Genomic DNA, 15,811 nt, shown 5'->3' with positions numbered 1-15,811 from the left:
AAATTTAAATAGAAAGCAAAGCGCAAAAGTGCACATACAGATGCTACCTTTTATAAAAGAAAGGGGGAAAATAAGAAAATTTGTGCTTATCTTTATAAAAAGAAATACAGAAAGGATAAAGCAGAGAAGTCCCTACCAGGGGTGAGTGATGGGCTAGAACATCACTCAATGAAGTGACCGTTCATTGAACTTACCTTTTTGTATAGTGCTGACTTTTGGAAGCATGCTAATGTTGTGCATATGTAATCAAATAAATTAAATAAATGAGAATGAAAGGGGAAAAAAACCTAAAAGTGAAAGCAAACCAGAACACATAAACCTACTCATAATTCAAATGAATAGCAAACACAATGAAGGGAAGATAGGAAGAAAAGACAGGCAGACAGAATTCATCTAAATAACTTATGAACACAGTATTTGACTTTATACCTTGGGTCAGTGGCAGTGTATGGTAGGGCAAGTGCAGGATTACAAATAAATCCTAAACACAGTAGTAGAGTTATTTATTGTAGTGGAATGGACAAAGCAATTCTCAAACTATTTTAGATGTATTATAGGTTTGAGTAAAAGTGTTGATATTGCTGGGAGTCAGGGTTAAGACAGAAGGCAAGAAAGAACCCTGTAGGGATGGACTAATATTGAAGTTAGTGTGAACTCATGATTTCTAGAACAGATATGTGCATATGCAGGAATCCATATGCATATACATGAATGTTTCCTATCTCCATCTACTACTAAAAGGGCCAAGAAGGGATGACCACATCTACTGCCCAGATCTTGGTCTCTAGTACCATTCTCCACTAAAGGGAATGGAGACTTCTCAGAGAATGGGCTTAATTCCGGGGCTGGAGCAGAGCAGGCACAATATGAATCTGGAAAACTGTGTTATGTCAATAAGTAAGAAAATGCCCACAGAATGATGGGGGTATGTCACAGTGACAGAAGAGCCAGACTAGCCAAATCAGGACAAATGTACCTCCAAAATAAATAATGAATTTTGAACCATTAAAGAGGCAGGGATTCATGAGTCCATACTGATAAAAGAAAAATAAAACAACCAAACAAATAAAATAAATAAATAAATGGGGAGAATTGACTAAATGAATATTTTGCAAGCGGCACAGCAAACAGTGAATCAGGAAAGCATCATCATGTATATTAAATCTAAGAGTATGAAGAACAAGGTATTTGAATAGTCTCTTCAAAGACTGCTTTTTAGTTGCATGGGGAAGAAAATAATTATACAGCAGAGGAATAGACAACCCCTTAACTGGGTGATCATAATTAACATTCTCCAGAGGTGGCATGCTGAAAAGAATACATCATCACTTATACAGTATCCCAGCCTAGAATGAATAACCTGAATACAATCATGAAGAAACTTCGATTAAACCAAAATAAGAAGCTTTTTTTTTAAAGGGGGATCAGGGGATGTCAATGTCATAAGAGACGAAGAAAGACTACAGAAATGTTCCTGGTTAAAAGAGACTAAAGACACAGCTCAACAGCTAAATGAATGACAGCTAAATGAAATACCTCACCCTAGACTGGATCCTGTAGCAGAGACGAGAAAATGCTACAAAGGACATTACTGTGTCAACTGACAAAACTGACAAAACAGATTAGGTAAAAATACTGGAACAATATTAAATTTACTAAAGATGATTACTGTGATGTGGACATGTAATTGATTAGGAAGTACACACTGTATTTAGGGTAAAGGGCTAATTATATATATATATATATATATATATATATATATATAAAATATATATGAACTTACCCTTAAATATTCAGAAAAAATACATAGGTATGAATATATATACACACAAACACAAAGAAAGAATGAAAAAGCGAATATTAAGATAATATTCATAAGGAATGTTTGTTGTACTATTTTATTTTTCTAACTCTTCTGTAATTTTGAAATTATTTCCAAGTACAAACTATTTTTTAATTATTTCCAGATAAAAAATATTAAAAATCTTTTAAAATTCTCTCAGAAAAGTATAATCATCATTCTATCAGTTAATATTTTAATTTCCATGAAACAACTAAATCAAATTCAGACAACAGTAAAAGAAAGTAAGAAATCAGAGTAATAAAAAGATGAATTCAAGTTTAATACAGGCAATCCTACAAAATGGGAAGGGATAAAGATATTCTACTTTTATGTTCTTAAATCAAATGTTAATTAAATAGCCCATCAATGACAAATGAAATAGCAATACTTCTTAGCTGAGGCACAGAAAAAGATGAAAACATAACCCATACCTGGTCCAAGGGTAGTAAGAGTTTTCTGTTTTTAATGTCCCCTCCTGAAAAGCAAAAGGGCCACTGATAATCTTCTTTGCCCTGGCTTCTAAGAAGCTCAAAGCTGTGTTTGTGGTAGGTCCCCAGGAAATCCATCAAGACAAAAAGGCTTGAATTTTGGCTTCAACTCATCTATTCCTTACTTTTTCTTAACACAGTTTCCTCATTTACTTTCAATCTGGTTCTACCAAATTTGTCTCTGTTCACTGTAAGAACAGACCCAGAAACAAGGCAGATGACAGAATGAGGAGACAAAGACAATGAAAATAACTGTAACTATATTCCACATATGTAAGAAAGTAGGGAAAACAACTGAGTACGTTAAGTAGACAAGAAAGATATAAAATAGACCCAAACTAAACTTTCAGAGATGGGATTAATAGCTGCTTAGACGCTGTAGAAGAACCTGAAAATGGTTAACAGAAACTATCTAACCTATCTCCAAATGAAACCAAGACTGAAAAAATTAAAAGATGGGAAGAATGTCAGCACACACTGGGAGAAGTTCACCCAGCCCAGTAACTGTATGAGAAAGTAAAAATTAACTCCCTTCACAGATAGTACTTTGCCCTGAACCTCTCAAACACTGTTTCATTTAAATTTTACCCAAACTTCCCAGGTTCCCCCAAAATCCTACAAAAACTTTTCTTTGGTAAGATGCCCCTTGGTTCCTCTGCTGTGCAGTATCCTTTATTGCAATAAGTCAATAAGCTTTATTCTGTCAGGCTACAGGTTATACGTGTTGATTTTAGGCTGATACAAGCAAGACAAGTATAATAAGAGTCCCCAGAGGGGGACAGAGAGCCAAAAACTATTTGAAGAATATTGGCTGAGATTTTCCCAAATTTGATGTTTACCAATTTTCAAACATAAAAAAGCCAAACATTTAGTACTATATAAAGATTCTTTGCTGAAAGATACTTCCAAAAATCCTAGAAATAAACATTTATGAACACCTTCTGTATCTCAGACACTAAGAATTTAAAGGTGAAAAAATATATGGTCACCATCCCCAAAAAACTCCCAATATTTTACATCTAATGTTAATTTATGGTCATCATTAGCATAAAGTAATAAGACTGTCAATAAAAGAAAGTTCAGCAAAGAGTTTTGTGGATGTCAGAATCCCAATGAACTCTAAATAAAATGTACTACAAACTAGAAAACCAAATTCCAAACTATAAACAACCTAATACACACACACACACACACTCCCTCTCTCTCCCTCCCTCCCTCCCTCCCTCTGTCAAATGTTTGTTTGAGTTCCCATGCTCTTGATTAACCCATGGCTACATTTTCTCATTTCAAACTTCATTTTCTGGGAAATAAGTTATAGTGAAATATTTTGAACTTTCAAACTTTAAAGGAACCTGAACTACAGAAAATAAAAAGATTAATGGTGCTTTTATTCCTTATTAAAATCCTTCCAGAATAAAATATTACAGGAAAAAACCCACCAGAATTAGATCTCATAAAGAAAATAACTTACACTTTCCTACATCTTTATAGAATACAGATCAATGACTTAAGTACCTGGTTCAGTGTTTAAGTTAAATACTATCTATGTTAAAGGAAGACAGATACTCCTACTTTGGAACAAACACAATGAGTATGAAATACTAAGACTACTCAAAAGTTTCCGTGGGGGAAAAACATTCTACCTCACTTTCTAAGACACTTACTTATCTTTCTCCTTTTTATATCCCCAGTACCTAGTACCGTGAAATGCAGGTATTATGTAAAAACAATGACAAAGAAAAGTCAACTAAAACTGACCCTCTTCCATACCCAGGCTCAGCCAGAACACGTTCAGCTTCAACAACTCTTTGACTCACTAACCTGTTTTTTACTTTTACACTTTGGCCAGCATCCCTCGTCAGCAGACCAATGGCTAGTCTCTCTTTTTTTCGGGCTTCACGTTTATCTATGTCTCAGGTTTCTAGTCCATGAGACTACAGTGAATCTCATACTGCTATCTCGATGACTGGATCCCAGGATGGTCAATGAATCCCCAGACACAGAACAAAGGTAACCGGGTAAAACAATTTGACAGAAAAATAAGCTGCTTCATCAGAGTGAGTTCTAATTGCTGGAGAAGGATACTATAAAGGCACATCTGTTCTTGGGTGAGAGGTAGAACTACCTGTCCTTTAAAATCTCTTCAATTGTAAGATTCTGTTTTTAAGTTGACAACGTATATATATAAACTCATTTTATAAAGCAACAAAAAAATGAGTGTACAAAACTATAAAAACTATACTTAACTTTAAAACTGCAGTTTTATAAAATTTTAACTTTTGAATACAGCTAAATATATAACCATGATTTATACTGATAATCAAGTTTTAATTCAACTACCCATAAACCCACTATCCTATGTCATATTGAATGACAGGAGGGAAGAGGAAAAAAATGTCCAGAATGTTCCTTTGAGAGTCAAACAAAGGACAGTACCAAATGGGCCCAGCATTAAACCACAGGGAAATGATGAAAGTGAAGGTATAAATATTTGAGAACTGAAACTGAGATTGACATTATGGTTAGTTTCATCAATGACCCAGCAAATAGTCTTAACAGGCAAAATAAGATGGCCAAAGCCCAAAGTAAAATATAACCCTCCAAGCACTGAAGGTTAGTTGGGATGATTATACAGATAATCCCTTAGGAAGAGAGCAAACTGGCAGCAGCTGAATGGAAAGCTAGAAATCAAACAAAAAGCAGGGCAGGCAGAAAAAATGATCTAAGCTTATCAGCACATACGGGGTTGGCCAAAAAGCTCCTTCAATTTTTAAGTAAAAATAAAAGACACATTTTTCATTTTCCCCAACAACTTTATTGAACAACGTATTCACTGTTTTGTTCCACTACCTCCTGACATTCTTCAGGCAATTTCATAATTCCATCTTCCCAAAACTTTTCATCTTTCTGAGCAAAGAACTGTTCCAGGTGCCTTTTACAGTCTTCCAGGGAATTGAAAATTTTTTCCATTAAGAGAATTTTGTAAAGACCAAAATAAATGGAAATCCGAAGGTGCAATGTCTGGTGAATACGGCAGATGAATCAGAAATTCCCAGCCAAGCTGTAACAGTTTTTGTCTGGTCATCAAAGAAACATGCGGTCTTGTGTTATCCTGATGGAAGATTATGCGTTTTCTGTTGACTAATTCCGGATGCTTTTCGTCCAGTGCTGCTTTCAGCTGGTCTAACTGGGAGCAGTACTTGTTGGAATTAATCGTTTGGTTTTCCAGCAGGAGCTCATAATAGAGGACTCCCTTCCAATCCCACTGTATACACAACATCACCTTCTTTGGATGAAGACCAGCCTTTGGTGTGATTGGTGGTGGTTCGCTTGTCCCACAATTTCTTCCATTCCACATTATTGTACAGTATTCACTTTTCATCACCCATCAGTTTGTTTTACAAACGGAACGTTTTCGTTACAGTAAGTAGAGAATCGCATGTGGAAATATGGTCAAGAAGGCTTTTTTGGTTAACTTATGTGGAACCCAAACATCAAAGTAATTACATAACCAAGCTAGTGAAAATTACTTTCAACGCTTGATTTGGATATTTTGAGTATGTAGGCTATCTCCCACGTGGTATAACGTTGATTGTTCTCAATTACTGTCTCAATTTGATCACTATCAACTTCAACTGGTCTACCCGACCGTGGAGCATCGTCCAGTGAGAAATCTCCAGCACAAAACTTTGCAAACCACTTTTGACACCTTCGATCAGTCACAGCACCTTCTCCATACACTGCACAAATCTTTTTGTGCGCTTCAGTTGCGTTTTTACCTTTCTTGAAATAATAAAACATAATATGCCTAAAATGTTGTTTTCTTCCATCTTCAATATTAAAATGGCTCCACAAAAATTCACCAATTTTGATTTTTTTTTGCGGTACGTGGGCCTCTCACTGTTGTGGCCTCTCCTGTTGCAGAGCACAGGCTCCGGACGCACAGGCTCAGCGGCCATGGCTCACGGGCCTAGCCGCTCCGCGGCATGTGGAATCCTCCCGGACTGGAGCATGAACCCATGTACCCTGCATCAGCAGGCGGACTCTCAACCACTGCGCCACCAGGGAAGCCCCTGATGTGTTTTTTTTTTTTAATGCACGCTGATATGACGGCTGTCACATACAATCTAACAAAATTGTTTCAAATGAAGTTAATGACAACTAAGCACTACTAGAGCCACATTATGGAAAAAAACTGAACGTACATTTTAGCCAACCCAATATACGGCAACTACAAATAATGGGATTCAGAGAAACTGTAGCCAGTGATCAGAAATAAGATGGCACTGAAAGAAAAAAAAATTAAAATTATCAAATGATCAGGACTTCCCTGGTGGCGCAGTGGTTGAAAATCCGCCTGCCAATGCCGGGGACACGAGTTCGAGCCCTGGCCCAGGAAGATCCCACATACCGCGGAGCAACTGGGCCCATGCACCACAACTACTGAGCCTGCACTCTAGAGCCCGCGAGCCACAACTACTAAAGCCTGTGTGCCTAGAGCCTGTGCTCTGCAACAAGTGAAGCCACCACAATGAGAAACCTGCGCCCCGCAACAAAGAGTAGCCCCCGGGCTTCCCTGGTGGCGCAGTGGTTGAGAGTCTGCCTGCCGATGCAGGGGACATGGGTTCGTGACCCGGTCCGGGAAGATCCCACATGCCACGGAGCGGCTGGGCCCATGAGCCATGGCCGCTGAGCCTGTGCGTCTGGAGCCTGTGCTCCGCAACGGGAGAGGCCACAACAGTGAGAGGCCCATGTAGTGCAAAAAAAAAAAAAAAAAAAAAAAAGAGTAGGCCCCGCTGGCTGCAACTAGAGAAAGCCCGTGCACAGCAATGAAGACCCGACACAGCCGAACATAAATAAATATTTATTTTTTAAAAAATTATCAAATGATAAAACCACATACAGAAACAACAGGTACTTAAAACCAGGTATGTTTCAACCTAATCCCTCAAACTTTATCTTTACTTTTCTCCCTTGCAAGTGACAACTTTTCTGAGTAATCATTTCAAATATGTTCTTACCAGAAGTTTACTTTACCTCATCTTCTTTCTGCCACATGTGTTCACGCAGCCAGCCCTCAATTCTGTTATGAACAGAATTCTCTATATACCTGGTGAGGTGTTGGGGAAAATCCTCACAGCCAGCAAGCTTAAAAAGTTAACTTTTTTTTTTTTTTTTTTTGGCTGCACCACACAGCTTGTGAGATCTTAGTTCCCTGACCAGGGATCGGACCTGGGACCCCAGCCATGGAAGTGCAGAGTCCTAACCACTGGACCACCAGGGAATTCCCAAGTTAATGTTTTCTAACATGGGAAGATAGAGAGAGGGAACAGGGACCTCTTGGCTGGTGGCACTAAAGCTGAGGAGATGGCCTGTGTGGTCAGGAAATTGGCTATATACAAGAGGACTGAGCAAATACGTAAATGTATTGAGGATACTGGGAACCAGATTCCTCGCTGTCAGCAAAGAGAAGTAAAATGTGCAAAGTGGGAAGGCTAGAATAAAACATGTGGTGTTGAACTAGAATTGGAGGTATCAGTGTGAACTCATGGTTCTAAGTATACAGATATGAAATAAGTATGTGTCTGTGTGATGGCGGGGGGGGGGCGAAGGAGAGAGGAAGAAAATGCATGTATTCACGTGTTTCCTTGCTCTGTTAACTCAAAGAAGGCCTAGAAGCAATGACACCCCAGAAGAAATGACTATACTTTGTGACCAAATTTTATTTTTAAAGATTATTCTCCACTAAAAGAAAACAGGGGTCCTTGGAGGAATGGTTGATTCCACAACTGGGAATGTGCATCATGAGCCTTGAACATCTCTGTGTGTCATTAGCAAGGAAATGCAAAGTGGTGGGCCATGTTAAAAGCCAGTTTGAAAAACCACGAACAGGCCAAGTCTAAGAAAATCTGAGTATCGAAATAATAATAGTACTATCATTTAAATAAATAACAGTAACAAATGACTGAATAAAACAGAAATCCATGTTCATACTGACATAAAGAAATTTATAAATACTTAAATGAATATATAATGAATATATAATGTATATACTACATAATGAATATATAAATACATATATTCTTTTATATACATGAAGGAGAGGAAAAAAATCTACCTTACCAGTAGAAGGCCAACTACTAACAACTAGAGAAGGCAGGATGTAATTAGAAAAAAAAAATTCAACAACCATCATAGTAAAGATTGATTCAGGCAAAAATCAATGCTAAAACTAGTGGGTAAAAGTTTGATGAGGAGTTGAGGAACCTGACAGACCTCAAGCGATCGTTAACGTCAATAGCGATGGTACAAAGTGACATTGTGTGCCACCTGGTATGATGCAGTAAGAACAGAGCACCTCTTCTGAGGTATTTCCACCAGATACACAAAACCTAAATCTAATTGGGAGGAAACATCAGACAAGCACAAACTGAGGGACATTCAACAAATAACTGATTTTAACTCTTCAAAGATATCAAAGCCATGGAAAGACTAGGAAAGACACAGATGTTCCAGACTGAAGGAGGGTGGAGACTTGTGACAACTAAATACAACATGTGATTCTGGATTGGATCATGGGTTCTTTCTTTGGGAGATGCAGGGGAGGGGGGAATAATGCGTGATTTGGTCTGCTGTAAAGGCCATTAATGAGACAATTGGTAAAACTGAATGGGATCTGTGGATTAGACTGAATTATTGTATCAATGTTATTATTAGCTTCCTGGTTTTGATGGGTATACTATAGCTATCGAGTAGAGTACTCTTGTTTTCAGAAAGTAAAGACTAAGGTATTTGGGAGTAATCAGCATTAAGTCTACAACTTACTCTCAAATCATACATACACACACATACCCCCAATGAGAGGGGAGCCCATTTTGACCCCCATAGGACATTTAGTAATGTCCAAGACATTTTTGGTTGAACTGGAGGCGCACGGAGCAGGGGAAAACAGGACTAGCATCTGGTGGGTAGAGGTCAGCAATGTTGTTAAATATCCTCCAATGTACAGGGCTACCCTCCACAACAGCTTTATTCAATCCAAAACATGAGCTAAGAAAGCCTGATAGATAAGGAGGAAAATTTGCCACTACAAGACATGGGCCACCTCTCCACCACTCAGAAATGAGGTCATTAGTGCTTTTAATCAGAATGCAGAAGACCCAGATACTCCCACTGACCTATCAGCTACAGGAGGGTATTTCTATTATAATGGAGAAATGGAACAACTGCTGAGTACATTTCCTATGCCCACCTACCTAGTGACCCCTGCCTTTCCTTTTTCTCTGGAGATTTGGGGGATAACCTACATAAAACTCCTTGGAGAACTGAGCTTATCCTTTTTACATCGAAAACATGAATCCTAATTTCTCATATATGAAACAAATCTATTCTTTCCACTCTGTTAATCTATAAATGCTTAAAACTTTGATCCCATTTATTTCCTGTATTCCTTTATACTCATCAAAACTCAATAGGTTAAATTTCCACTATTTCTGTTTCTCAATGGTTCTCTCCTTTTAAACAACTCTTAAGTAGTCTTTTAGCTGTCTTGAAGACAAATGGATGACCTATTTATTTTAAGAGCTAGGGATTTTATACTGCTTAACTTCTTGCTGCTCTCTTCCTGAAGGAGGCTTCTAAATTCTTTACCTAGATATTTTCATAAGGATACATAACTTCCATGGGATCTAAAGCATTTTTTATTACTTTTTACTAAAGTACTTATAACACTCTGGATCAAAGTCTCTCTCTCTCTTTTTTTTTTTGCTGTACGCGGGCCTCTCACCGCCGCGACCTCTCCCGTTGCGGAGCACAGGCTCCGGACGCGCAGGCCCAGCGGCCATGGCCCACAGGCCCAGCCGCTCCGCAGCACGTGGGATCCTCCCAGACCGGGGCATGAACCCGCGTCCCCTGCATCGGCAGGCGGACTCCCAACCACTGCGCCACCAGGGAAGCCCAAAGTCTCATTTTTGAATCTTACGGATCCACCTAAATAGTAGTAGTATCTAAGTGAAAAAATTCTGACACAATTCCACTTAAAGAGGGTTTTGGGCAAACCTTTCAATAGGAGGTTAAAAAGGCAATTAAAACATTTACTGAAGCCTCTTTGGGGATTAAATCAGGACTATTGTTTTAAGGCAGGCTTTACTTATATTACATCTTTTAAATGAGTTCAATCTCATAGCTCTTTCGGTTTCATAAATTAATAATGATTTTCTTAATTTTCCTCTGACACTATCCATCAACAGTAAATAGGTCTTCTGCCTACTTGGTTGCATGACCTGATTTACTTTAGGCCGGAGAGATTCCTTTGTAATCGGGTCAAGTACGTGTACACTGCTGCCTCCTAAGTCATGTTAGTAGGAAAGAAATATATCCAATATTAAGTTTAAAACTAAGTTTAAAAAAATGAACTTGAATACTGAATTAACATACACAAGATAAAAATTACTTCAAAACTTTTGAACACATTACCATGACTTCATCCTTAGTGAAATAATCTAAAGACAAAAAGAACTGGAAAGAAATTTTAACTTCACTTAGTGTATTTACTGTTCATAATAATATTGGTGTTATAATTTAAAAAGTAATGTGTGCTGTAGAATAAAGCAAGAAAGCTAAGTACCAAATTCTGAAATGTTAAATTTGAAATGAAACTACCAGTATGAACTCAGTTTATTTTTCAATGTATTTCACAGCTCTGTCCAGTGAAAGAGCCTAGAAGCAACGAACACACCCAGCACTTAGTTCTGGGTTTCTAAGTACTAATCCCCACAAAAAGAACCAAGGATCCTTGGATGGGTCCATGATTGAAAGCACAAGGTAAGTCCGGGTCATCTTTTGTGCAGAAAGCAAAAAAGCTCAAAGATGATGGGTCTATATCAGAAGGACACAAGAAATGGCTTGAAATGGTTTACTCTGGCCAAATCTATTATAAATACATTTAATAAGTAAAAATTATTGAGTCTATAGCGATAGGAGTTCGGGGTTGGGATGGGGAGAAAGAAAACTCCTTTTTACAAAATTCCAGTTATTAGATGTAGAAGAAATTGCAATTAGAAAACTCACCATTCTGTAACTGTCAGTGTAATAACTGATGCAGGCAAAGATCCACAATGGATGCTAAAATGATGAAGTAAAACAATAAAGGGGAACAGGATATTCACGTGCTGCCAGAGTAACACCCAGAAGCTTAGTAATTAAATTATAAAAGGAAAAACATACTTTTATTTTGGGGAGATCCAGTGGTCACAACCTTCAATAGGTGGTCAAACAATTTTGAGTGGAATAACCAGGTATTACATACCTTCAGACGTGATGCAACATACACAATATTATTTTGAGGCATTCTTGCCAAAATATGTGTAACCTCAGCCTAATCAAACATAGAGACTTACTTCCAGTGTTCTATGACACCATACTACTTTAATATAGTGGAGTAACAACTTACATCATCAGGAAACAATCAGATAAAATCTGAATGTGAAACATTCTACAAGACAGATATCCTGGGCTCTTAAAAACAAAAAAAAAACAACAGAAAAGCAACAACAAAAAACTAGTGCCATGGGGAATTTTAAAAAGATGAGGGGACTGCTCAGGATTAAAGAGTTGTAACAAGTAAATGATTATAGTTTGGGGAGAAAAACAGCACTAAAAGACATTTTGGAGACAGCTGAGGAAAACTGAATATGGACTGGACACAGGATTATATCAAAGAATTACTAATTTTCTTAAGTATTATAATCATATAACCACAGTTAGGTATGAGATTGTCTTTTTTATTAAGAAATGCATGCTATCTCAACAACTTACTTTCAAATACGACAGGAAAAAATGTTATATAATACACACACACACACACACACACACACATATATGAAGAGAAGAGAAAAAGGGGAAGAGGAAGGGGACTGTGTGTAATTATGATGATTTGGTGGGGGGGGTGGGGATCAATCTAGATAGAGGAATATAGTTATTCATCACATTGCTTTTTTACATTTTCTGTATATTTTAACTTTTTATAATAAAAAGTTGAGGTGGGAGAAATAAAGTAGAATGCTTTAAAGGACTCAGGAAACTCTTCCAGGGTGTCTACAAAGACAAAACCATTTTCACAATAATACTATGTTGTTTGCCTTTTTCACTTTGTTGATATTTGTAGGGATGGTGCAAAAGCAATGCTGGGTAAAGCTGTTGGTGTCTTAGCATGAATCAAGGTAGGGGCTCTGAACTGTATATAAGTAGTCATATTCTTCACTGCTACATACTTCATAGTTAAAAAATAAAATGCCAGTTTCACATAAGAAAAAAGCCCTTGATAAAGGAGTGAAAATTACTGATTAAATCGTAACCCTAAGTGCACTAATGGTCTATGTGACAAAACCAGTGTGCCTAAAACACTTCTGTTGCATATAAAGTGTGGTTGTATCAAAAAAACACTACTGGCTCAAGTTTCAAGCTGAACTAGCCACTTTTTTTCTGAACACCATTCTTTACTTAAAAGACTGACAAACTATGCTTATACAGGCTTGGGTATTATGCAGACATTTTCTCAAAAATGAACAAAGTAGGCCTGTCATTGCCAGTCATTTTCCCTGAAGTATTTTCTGCCAATGAAAAAATTTCAACTTTTAAGCAAAAACTAAAATTCTGGAGAACTGTGACCTTGATAGCTTCCCAATACTTAAAAGACTTTTCTGATGAGTTTGGCAGTGATATTAATGATATTTTTGACACTGTATAATGAAGTGTGTCACCATTGAAAGTTTTAGATAAATCAATCTAACCAGTATTTTCCAAATGACCAATGTATAATGTTACAAAGCATGCATATGTAAAAGATCCATTCAAAGGCAAGACAGACCAACAGATTTTAATGCAACATTATGAAAGGTTCACTGGCATGGTTTTAGACTCCAAGTTACAACTAAGCTTTAAGAAGCTCCTGGGGTAGGGACCTTCCTCATGGTCCAGTGAGTGAGACTCTGCGCTCCCAATGCAGGGGGTGCCTGGGTTCGATCCCTGGTTGGGGAACTAGATCTCACATGCCACAACTAAGACCCGGCACAACCAAATAAATAAATAAATATTAAAAAAGAAAAGAAAAACTCCCGGGGCTTCCCTGGTGGCGCAGTGGTTAAGAATCTGCCTGCCAATGCAGGGGATACGGGTTCAAGCCCTGGTCCGAGAAGATCCGACATGCCGCGGAGCAACTAAGCCCGTGCGCCACAACTACTGAGCTTGCGCTCTAGAGCCCACAAGCCACAACTACTGAAGCCTGCACGCCTAGAGCCCATGCTCTGCAACAAGAGAAGCCATCGCAGTAAGAAGCCCATGCACCGCGACGAAGAGCAGCCCCCACTCGCCGCAACTAGAGAAAGCCTGTGCACAGCAATTAAGACCCAACACAGCCATAAATAAATAAATAAATAAATAAATAAATAAATAAATTTTAAAAAGAAAGAAACTCCCATTTTTTTCAATTTTGGTGTAATGTCAACGAAGAATGTCCATAATTATCTGAAAAAACTACTTAAAATACAACTACTTATCTATGTGAGGCTGGATTTTCTTCATATTTTTCAACTAAAACAACATAATGAAAAATACTGAATATAGAGGATATAAGAATCTAGCTCTTTTCTAAAAAAATTTTATTGAAGTATAGTTGATTTACAATGTTAGGTTAATTTCTGCTGTACAGCAAAGTGACTCAGTTATATATATTCTTTGTCATATTCTTTTCCATTATGGTTTATCACAGGATACTGAACAGAGTTCCCTGTGCTATACGGTAGGATACTGTTGTTTATCCATCCTAAACATACTAGTTTGCATCTGGTAATCCTAAAGAATCTAGCTGTCTTTTACTAAGCCAAACTTTATAAAGAGATTTGCAAAAAATGCACTGCTTTTTAAAATAATTCTCGCTAAAATGTTATATTAACATGTAAAGGGTTACTGTTAAGTGAATTATCAATAACTATCTTTGAAATATGTTTTCACTTCCAATTTGATAAATATAACATATATAATCAAAAGCTTTCTGGGATTCTTAATAAAATTTTTAAGAATGTGAAGTAGTCCTGAAACCAAAAAATGTATAACTTTTACACTAGAAATCAACACATGCCATACACAATTTTATAAACCAAAATCTCACCTAAGCATTAAGTGCTATAGCCATTACACCACACTACCCTGGCCCCTGGCTCCAGAGCAAGTTAGCTCTGTTGAAATGAGCATTAAGCATTTTTTTTTCCGGTGGGGGGTGAGCACCTGGGGCTGCAAAAGTATAACACAATCACTCTGAAAAGATTCCTAACTGGCTGTTTACAGAGGTAAAAGAATAAAATAAAACGAGGCCAGATAATATGGACACACTCATTCTTTAGTTGCTTAAAAGTAGTTCAGTCTACAAAAAATGTCAACAACTTCTAACTGCAATTTTCAATAACAAAACTGTTTAACACTATACAAGCTATTTAAGTAAAGGAATCTTTTTAAAAAAAGGTAAAGTCAAGCAAATTATTCTCAATACCTATGCTGGACCATATTAAAATGACTTATATAATGCATAAGAATGAAGTTGCACCCTTAACTTATACTATATACAGAAATTAACTCAAAATGGATCAATGACCTAAATGCAAAACCTAAAACTATAAAACCTAGAAGAAAACATAGGGAAAAGGTACATGACATCCAATTTGACAATGATTTCTTAGATATGACACCAAAAGCACAGGTAACAAAAGAAAAAGATAAACTGGACTTCACTGATATTAAAGCATACTACCAAGAAAGAGTAAAGAGACAATTCACAGTATAGGAACATCTATGTGCAAATTATGTATCTAATAAGACATTCATATATAAAGAACTCCTATAACTCAACAATAAAAAACCAAACAACTTGATTCAAAAATGGGCACTGAACAGACATTTCTCCAAAAAAAGATATACAAATGTCCAGCAAGTACATGAAAAGATGCTCAACATCAATAATTAGGAAAATGTAAATCAAACCACAATGAGATACCATTTCCCACACATTAGGATAGCTATTATCAAAAAAAAAAAAACTCAGAAAATAAATGTTGGTGAGGATGTAGAAACATTGGAAACCTTGTGCATTGCTAATATGAATATAAAAATGATGCAGTCAAGGTGGAAAACACTTTGGCAGTTAAACAAAAACCTACCATATGTCCCCAAAATTCCACTCTTAAGTATCCAAATCAATTGAAAGCAGGGACTCAAATAGCCAAAAAGTGAGAACCACCTAAGTGTCCATCTACAGATGAATGGATAAACAAAATTTGGTATTCAGCCGTAAAAAAGAAACATTCTGATATATGTTACAACAGGGAGGGACCTTGACAACATAATGATTAGTGAAATAAGCCAGGCACAGATAGACACACATTGCGTGACTCCACTTACATGAGGCACCTAGAATAGGCAAATTTATAGA

The 15,811-nt window shown here is 37.1% G+C and overlaps 1 protein-coding gene across 2 annotated transcripts in view; it reads right to left on the bottom strand.

Moving 5' to 3' along the window:
- WAPL (WAPL cohesin release factor) overlaps positions 1-15,811 on the bottom strand; it is a 77,273-nt gene that overhangs the window by 32,429 nt on the left and 29,033 nt on the right. The gene's annotated exons all lie outside the window — the stretch shown is intronic.

The sequence above is a fragment of the Mesoplodon bidens genome (genome assembly GCF_964165515.1).
Source record: "Mesoplodon bidens genome assembly, chromosome: 1".
In the NCBI taxonomy this organism is placed as follows: Eukaryota; Metazoa; Chordata; class Mammalia; order Artiodactyla; family Ziphiidae; genus Mesoplodon; species Mesoplodon bidens.
Note: the sequence above shows the minus strand (reverse complement) of the source record. Positions and strands in the feature narration are given on the sequence as shown.